Here is an 8,668-nt window from a genome sequence, read left to right as displayed (position 1 = left end):
TTCCTAAGTGTAACTTTCAATCTTCAGAACCCACCAACCACATCAATGAGGCAGATGTGCAACCTATCTGCCAAAATACCTGTTTTGGCAGATAAGGCAAAGGAGAATCCAAAGAGCATCGACAAAGACAGAAAGGGCAAAAGGGTAGGAAGGGAGAGAGTAGGGCCTCTTAAGGATCAACAAGATCATCTATGTGCGGATCCACAAGAGATGGGTGGGATCCTAAATGAATATTTCTCATCAGTATTTGCTGTAGAGAAAAGCATGGATGTTCGGGAACTTCAGGAAATAAATTGTGATGTCTTGAGGAGTGTACATATTACAGATAAGGAGGTGCTGGAAGTCTTAACTCGCATCGAGGCGGATAAATCCCGGGACCTGATGAAGTATATTCCAGGACATTGTGGGAGGCTAAGGAGGAAATTGAGGGTCCCCTAGCAGAGATATTCGAATCGTTGATAGTCGCAGGTGAGGTGCCTGAAGATTGGAGGGTGGTAAATGTTGTGCTTGTTTAAAAAGGGCTGCAGGGAAAAGCCTGGGAACTACAGGCTAGTGAGCCTCACATCTGTGATGGGTAAGTTGTTGGAAGGTATTTTAAGAGACAGGATCTACAGGCATTTTGAGACGGAATGACTTATTAGAGATAGTCAACGACTTGCCTGGGCTTGCAAAATCTCACTAACTGTCCTGGCTGGAGACAATACACATCTCTTTAACCTGTGCTTAACCCTCTCTCCACTCACATTGTCTGTACCTTTAAGACCTGATTACCTGTAAAGACTCGCATTCCAACCATTGTTTTGTAAATTGAGTTTGTGTCTATATATGCCTTGTTTGTGAACACAACTCCCACTCACCTGATCAAGGGGCAGTGCTCCGAAAGCTTGTGGCTTGTGCTACCAAATAAACCTGTTGGACTTTAACCTGGTGTTGTGAGACTTCGTACTGTGCTTACCCCAGCAGGCGGTGGTGGGGGTGGGGAGGAGGAGAACTGGGGGGAGCGATGGAAACAATCCCTCAGCATGTACACTATCAAACAGTCTCGCCGTTGCAGACTTGTCAATGGGATCACTTTTTATTAGAGAGAAAGGGATAACCACAATGAATCTCTCCTCCAAGGGCAACTGTCTCATCACAGCAATCAATCCATTGAACCTTCGTTACACAGACAGTGCGAGAATAGAGGGAAAGAAGAACACACTATGGAAAGTGGATAGAGAACAGTGAGAGACTGAGAGAGTGAAAAATAATGAGGTCGTTAAACAGAAACAAAGAGAGACAGATATAGACAGTGCGTGGGGAAGTCAGCCACATCGTCTGAATGAATAACAATGTACACAAAGCCAGCGGCCGGAACCCACAAGCATTGGGTCCTCTGAATTGTTGACTAGGGGTAAAGAGAATGTCCAAAAGAATAGACAACTTTTGAAAACATCTTGAATTGCCTGTGAGTGCATTGTGTTGTTAGATTCCTTGTGTTGTCAGTTTCCCAAACCAAACCACGGGAAAACACATCCTGCCGTGTGCACGACAAAGAAATGAACAAGACTTTGCCATTGAACAAGGCTTTGTCATTGCAAACAACAACAATGGGGCTCGTCCGGGATTTGAACCCGGGACCTCTCGCAGTCTTGCATATCATAACACCCAAAGCGAGAATCATACCCCTAGACCAACGAGCCGCTGCTGTGGGAGTTGCTCAAATACGGATATTATATTGTCATACAAATCTGATCAGACAGCTGTACTGAAAGCTGGAAGCGCTGGAAAAACTCAGCAAGTCAGGCAGCAAGTGCGCACAGGGAAAGGACTCTCTTCTCACACCTTCATAACCTTTCATTTTACCCTTTAAGCTGGGAAAGTTTGGAAATGTAGGAAGTTTTAAACAAGTGAAATCCAGGAGCTAGGAAACAGTTTTTTTTTTAACTGGTCGGTGCAACATCGTGGGCCGAAGGGCCTGTTCTGCGCTGTAATGTTCTATGTTCTATGTTCTATAACAACAGGAAAGGGCCCTGACCGGGTACAATTCAAGAGAGATAAATGAACAACTTGTTGACAGTCCATGGTCTGAGCGTGAGGAAAGCAGAGTATCATAGAATGTTTGCACCGCAGAATGAGACCATGCACAAAATCTTTGAAGAAGTCGCGTGTCCTGTGGATAATATGGAGCCGGTGGGTGTACTGTCCAGCGATTTCACAGGAGCTGCAGTGATGAGGTTGGTGGATTTGGGAAATTGAGAGGAACACATGAGCAGCTTGTCTGACTATTTCATCTCATTGCCGCTTTCATGCTGCAGCGAAAAGTAATCCTTGTTGCCATTGGATGAAGGACTATCTTATGTTCCACCTGAACAGAACATTTTGAAAGCGAGACTTGCCTCTGGTGGAGATAGATCTGAGATGAAAATAATGAAATATAAAACGAAGTAAATTAGATTAAACATCCAACGTATTAGAAATATTGGGTCATCCAAACTATTAGAATTATTGGGTTGACAGTAAGTGGCATGAATTGATGCTGTGATCGCAGATATAGAACTGGAACCCACCATCACACCGAGTGAATCCGCTGTCTGTTTAAATGTTGATCAAAGAAAAATTTTAATCACCTTGCACAATGGAACGTACGGTAACTCAGTCAATAAGCACCCTCCACTCACAAATAACAGAAAGGATCAATTTCACCTCACAACTTTAAACTTCTTGCTATGTTCCGTACATTTACCATGAAGATTTATAAAGTAAGTGAATAGAGTTTGTGATGGTAAAAAAAATGTCCACGCCCATGAGGTACGTAAGCATAGTGACGGACACAGAGGAACAAACATAACCATAGACCACGCGAGACAGAGGACTAAAGAGCGACAAAACGGAGGTTAGACATTAAGGGAATATAGCTTAGGGGTCGGGCATTTGACTGCAAGTCAAGACGCTTCTGCATTCAAATCGGATGCCTCCTTCCGCGCTTAATAGATTTTGTTTTCAATCTAAACTGCCCTTCATTGGCTGGAAAGCGCTTTGTGACGTCCACTGGTCGGGAGAGGTTCTATATCAATGCAAACATTTCATGACCTTCAATCCCAGTCCTCTGTTACTGAGCCCAATCAGTGGGAACAATCTGTCCCTCCCTGCACTATCAAACGGCCCTTTTCCCATGTTAGGAGAAGGGATTGACTATTACACCACAACAACACTGTGGGGTAAAATAGTAAAAGATACATGTTGAGATTTGTAAACGATGCCAACATTTGGTCTTTCTGTGTCAGGTTTGGTGAAAATTAAATTGGCATCGAATTTGCAGCCAACACTTTAACACTATGATTTAAGATGCCACGTGGGCTACAGATGTGTCAGTCTCTGTGGCGCAATTGACCAGCGCGTTCAGCTGTTAATTGAAAAGTTGGTGGTTCGAAAACATCCAAGGATGGCGCTTCCAATTTTTTTTCTCTCCATCTACTTTCATTGTCTCTCGGTTTTTGAGTGTCACTGAGTCCTTGGGCAACACTAAAAATACTTATCGTGTGTTAGCCGACGTTAGTTTATTGAACATTTATCTCTCACATATTATTTGTAACAATTTATATCTTTCAAATGTTATTAAACTCAATAACTGAACTCGAAACTTCAACCCATGTTTGACCTTGAGTTTCCATTTTCCTGCTTTCCTGCCAATGAAAGACAGTTTAGATTGAAAACAAAATCTATTAAGCGCGGAAAGAGGCATCCGATTTGAATGCAGAAACGTCTTGACTTGCAGTCAAATGCCCGACCCCTAAGCTATATTCCCTTAATATCAATGAGCTATACCCCCTCAGGGCATTTTTGCAATCAATGATGAAGTACAAACTAACATTTTGTTTGCTCCAATTCAGCTCATATGCAACAACGATCTAGAATCGGGGAAAATTTAAAAAAATGTTAATTTCAATTGTGTTTCGACCTTATTTTGAATCGGGGAGCCTTTCGTATATGAAATGAACATGTTAACTCCTACAATCCAGAAGCTCTGCTCATGACCAATGTGACCGGCCTAGAATATCAAACAGTGCAGTCTGATTGCAATTTAAATCCTTGCTTTGGAGAATTATAATTCTGTTGTAAACCTTAGCCATGTGGCAGAGTCATTGATCTAACATAAGATTTAGAAAATAACATTTGTCCCGAATTTTATCTCTTTCTCCATGACTGCAGTTGCAGAATATTATTCAAGCATTGGGGAATTATAAATGCCACATGGCTGTGAGATAATGTGATTCCTTAATATTTAGTAACACTTAGAGATGGGACAGCTGCTTTGAAAAGGTATTATCAGTTTTTTTGAACACAATAATCAGTATACTTCAGGAAGACAGGTGACAAATGGAAGTGTTTCGAATTTGATGCGTGTCCACAGATTCTGCCAAACCTGCTGAGAATTTCCACCATCTTATGCTTGTATTATAAATACAGGTTTTATCAGAATATAAAACACACTGCCAGACGGCAACGATAAATGAAATAGTCCCACAAGCTGTTCACGTGTAAATTTTAATTTCCGAAACCCACCAATCTCATCATTACTGATCCTGTGAAACTTACCTTGTAAAACACGGCAGGCATTCATCTCTCAAAGAACTGAAACGCCTCAAATGTCAACTCTCTGCTCTCAATCTCAGGACTTTGCAATTATAAAAACAGCATTCTGGTGAAAGTTTAACTCAGTCCTCACTCCACTGATCTTTGCCGACTTACTGTGTATTTCCCTCATTGAACACATTTCAGGTTGGGACAGACAAATTCCTGATCTATTGGCAGCGCTTTGCAGCCTATCACTGTCCTTCACTATCTGTGTTTGTTCTTGAACTGTTGCCCATGTGACATTTCCAATTCGGACACAAATATAGATCTAACTCCACTGCTTCTGACAGAGCTGTTTTCGATCAGGAAACAACTCAGGTTTGTTAAATGGATTATCAAAAACTTTAAATCTTAGCATATTGAAGCCGATCAATGACCCTGAAAGCGCCAAATCCTCAGCACTGGACCATGAGGATTTCATTCTCCTGGTTCTCCCATCGACTGAATACAGGGATTCCACAGTGCCAATTATTCACAGTCGCATTCTCCTTCCTGTCTTGTGCACGTTGTTCAGCTTTGAAATTATTCATCTTTTCACATTAGCTTCCAGTGTGATGAAAGCAGAGCAGTGATAAGCTGAAGGATTTCAACAGATTTACCACAATAAGGTTTATAACAAACATTACTCTTTGAATGTGGTGAGCTACAGTGAAATTTTATGCAGTCGAAGGTAACTCACTCATTCTGATAGTTGGTACCAGCAATTGCAATGTAAATATGATGTCGAGATACCGGCGTTGGACTGGGGTGGGCACAATAAGAAGTCTCACAGCATCATGTTAAAATCCAACAGGTTCATTTGCTCCGATAATAAAATCAATTTGCTTTGTTTGATCAGCGCCCCGAAAGCTCCTGACTCCAAATAGACCTGGTGTTGTAAGACTTCCGAATGTAAATATGAATTGTTGTGGGTAATTGACAGGATTGTGGAATGGGGCAGATTTTTCCTTCTTCCTGTTCAACCCGCCACAAGTATCTCTCCCGTTTTCGACCAGGGAGCAATATCCACTCTCCTTAATTCATGTGTTGCACGAGAGCAATGAATCATCATTCCCTAACCGTGAATCGAACCCAAACCATGGCAGTTAAAGCAGCGAATTCTATCGACGAAACCAACACGGAAATTGAGGTGACCTGAGCATTATTGAGCAATTGTGGGCGTGTGTGTGCGTGTGTGATTTGGGAGAAAGGTCACGTGCTCTCGGGTAATCCCTGATGAATGAAGCCTCCGATCTCTTTATCGCTGAGCGTTTTGTGTTCTTGAGAAATCGTCCTCTGGGGCTGATGCAATGAGGCCAGGAGAGTAACTCACTGCACCGTCTGCAATGTGATTGCGGTGCGATTTGCTGAAAGCTGTTAATTTTATAAAAATAATCTTTTTGCGAATTGTAAATGAAATGCCCTTCAGTACCCGGTAAGAATTCTCACAACACCAGGTTAAAGTGCAACAGGTTTGTTTGAAATCACGAGCTTTCGGAGCGCAGCTCCTTCATCACTCACGCTGAGGATTCACCACATTTTTCTGTCTTTGAATGAAAGCAATAGATATCTCGTCAGTTCCCCGGTATCCTGAGTGTACGACACTGATTTCAACAGTACACTGCTTTAAATGTTTGTTTTCAATGTGAAATTAAGTAGTTTGATTCCATGTGAAGGATTTAAACTTACACTCTTCCGGGAAGATTGTGACGTAGTGGTAAAATGAGTGGAGTATGAATCCTGTGGCCCAGGCTCAGAGGTCACGATCCCACCGCAGTCTAGAACTGAAACGGAAGTGAAAGCTAGTCTCAGTAATGAAGCTTTGTTTTCCGATTGTCATGAAAACGCATCTTGCAGAAGGAAATCTGTCATCCCTCTCCTTTCTGCCCTCCATGGGACACCAGAGGAAAGGCAATGTGATTGACTCTGAACTGACCTCTGAAATGGCCCAGCAAAATACGCAGTTCAGTGGGAAATAGGGGTGGACAACAAATGCTGGCATTGACAATGAAATATATATTGCATTCGCAGCATTTTAAGAAATGATTAATTCTCATTTTGTTTCATTTCATGTCAAACAGGGTGACATATTCTGCTGTCTCATTATTTAAAACCTCAGCCTTTCAACTGTTCAAACAGGTAAGATTCAGTCAGAGAAAAGTGAACCACTGTGATCCAAAACTACGTTTTGTAGTTGCTGCGAATCCCACCTCAAAACAGAAAATGTTGGAAGGACTCATCAGCTTCAACAGCTTCTGTGGAGAGGGAAAGAGAGTGAATGATTCAGGTTGTTGACCTTGGACCCTAACTGGAAAAAAGTAGTGATTTAATGGTTTACAAAAAAGTACAGAGTCAAGGAAAATAGAGAGGGAGAGGAGGAAAGAACAAGCGGTCTTTTGATCGGATGGAAGGCTTGAGTGAATGAATTACAGTGAAGCTGATTATTGTTCCCACTGACACAATCTCGCAGATCTGGGTTTATATCTAATAATAAATGAGATCAAAACCTCTCGCTGAGTTCAGCGCTAAACTCCCCGCCTTCCATTTAACTGGAGGCAGTTTTCAGTCACAAACCCACAACTGTGAGATAAACAACGCAGAAAGGAGAAAGACTCAGTTTGAGCGGTGACACTTCTGGAGGAACGGAGATCTGGAATTCACCCAGGAATGAGGCAAAGTTTAAAAACAATGTCGCCCAACGTGGGGCTCGAACCCACGACCCTGAGATTAAGAGGCTCATGCTCTACCGACTGAGCTAGCCGGGCACATGGAGTAACCTGTCTTTCCATAACAAATATGGTTTTTCCATCTGGTGTCTCAGCTTGTTCTGATTTCAAAGTTTACAATGAATCTACTGACATAATCCCCAAAGTTCCTATCCATTCCTCTCAGTCATTAATAACATTACTCACATCTTGCAATTCTTAGCTTCGCCTCTCCCAAATATTCCAACCTCCTCTAACATCATTCACCTTATTTTTCTTTGTTCTTAATAATTTAGTCAGGGGTGGAGGGAACTCAACATTTGCACTGTCAAACGGTTTCCCAGTTTCAGACTTTTCAGTAAGATCACCTCTGATAATTCTCAACTCCAGAGCGAACAGACTCATCGCACTGATTCTCTCCTTGCAGGAGAAACGCAGAAATCAATCCAGTGGACCTCGGTTACACACAGACAGCGAAATAATGGACAGAGCAAGGAGAAAAAGATGTCAACGTAATAAAAACATAGTCAGAGAGTCTGAGGGAGATATATAGAGACATGAAAAGCAGAAATAGCGAGTGTGGTACACTTCCACAACCCACGAATGAATAACAATAATTACACAGCCAGCTGTCTCAACCAACAAACATGGGGTCCTCTAAACTGGTGAACAGCGATAAAGTGAATGGCCACAAGCATATTAACAATGAAAATATTTCCATTGACATCCAAAGCTGCTCAGACTTCTGCAGTGAAAGGTGAAAATGCTGGAAAAACTCAGAAAGCCAGACAGCTTGTGTGCACAGGAAAACAAATCTTATATTTTAGCTCCATAACCTTTCATTGGGAATAACTGGGAATTTTTAGAAATGTAGGAAGTTTTAAACAAGTGTTATCCAGCCGCATAGCAAGAGGGTTTGAGGCCTCTTGCGGGTGTAAATCAGGAGAGATTAAATGAGGGAAACAATGAATTTTAAAGAAATTACACCACAGAATGGGGCCATTCCTAAGCCCCTTACAGGACTCAGTTGTGGTGTGGATGAAGGGGAACCTGTGGATGTAATGTACGTAGATTACATTGGAGCCACAGTGATGAGTTGGTGGGTTTTGAAAATTGAAATTTGCACTTAGGAACATAGAATTCGGAGCAGAAGTGGGCAAATTCAGCGCTTCGAGCCTGAACCGTCATGCAATCAGTTCATGACTGATCTCTCCCTGTTCTCAAATCCACCTCCCTACCTGTTCCAATATCCCCTCACCCCTTTAATTATCAGGAATATATCTGTCTCTTTCTTGAAATCATTTAATGATTCAGACTCAACCGCGCTATACGGCAATGCATTCCACAAATTCACGACCCTTAGTGAA

At 42.1% G+C, this 8,668-nt stretch overlaps 2 non-coding genes across 2 annotated transcripts; both read right to left on the bottom strand.

The window, feature by feature from the left end:
- Positions 1-1,592: 1,592 nt before the first annotated feature.
- On the bottom strand, positions 1,593-1,682 carry trnap-ugg (transfer RNA proline (anticodon UGG)). The gene is given in 2 exon segments: positions 1,593-1,628; positions 1,647-1,682. It is a non-coding gene; the product is annotated as a tRNA-Pro (tRNA).
- Positions 1,683-7,288: 5,606 nt separating this feature from the next.
- trnak-cuu (transfer RNA lysine (anticodon CUU)) lies at positions 7,289-7,361 on the bottom strand. The gene has a single exon. It is a non-coding gene; the product is annotated as a tRNA-Lys (tRNA).
- Between the last annotated feature and the right edge of the window lie 1,307 nt (positions 7,362-8,668).

This window comes from Mustelus asterias, unplaced genomic scaffold, assembly GCF_964213995.1.
Source record: "Mustelus asterias unplaced genomic scaffold, sMusAst1.hap1.1 HAP1_SCAFFOLD_95, whole genome shotgun sequence".
In the NCBI taxonomy this organism is placed as follows: Eukaryota; Metazoa; Chordata; class Chondrichthyes; order Carcharhiniformes; family Triakidae; genus Mustelus; species Mustelus asterias.
The sequence above is the reverse complement of the archived record's forward strand: the minus strand, read 5'-3'. Positions and strand labels throughout refer to the sequence as shown.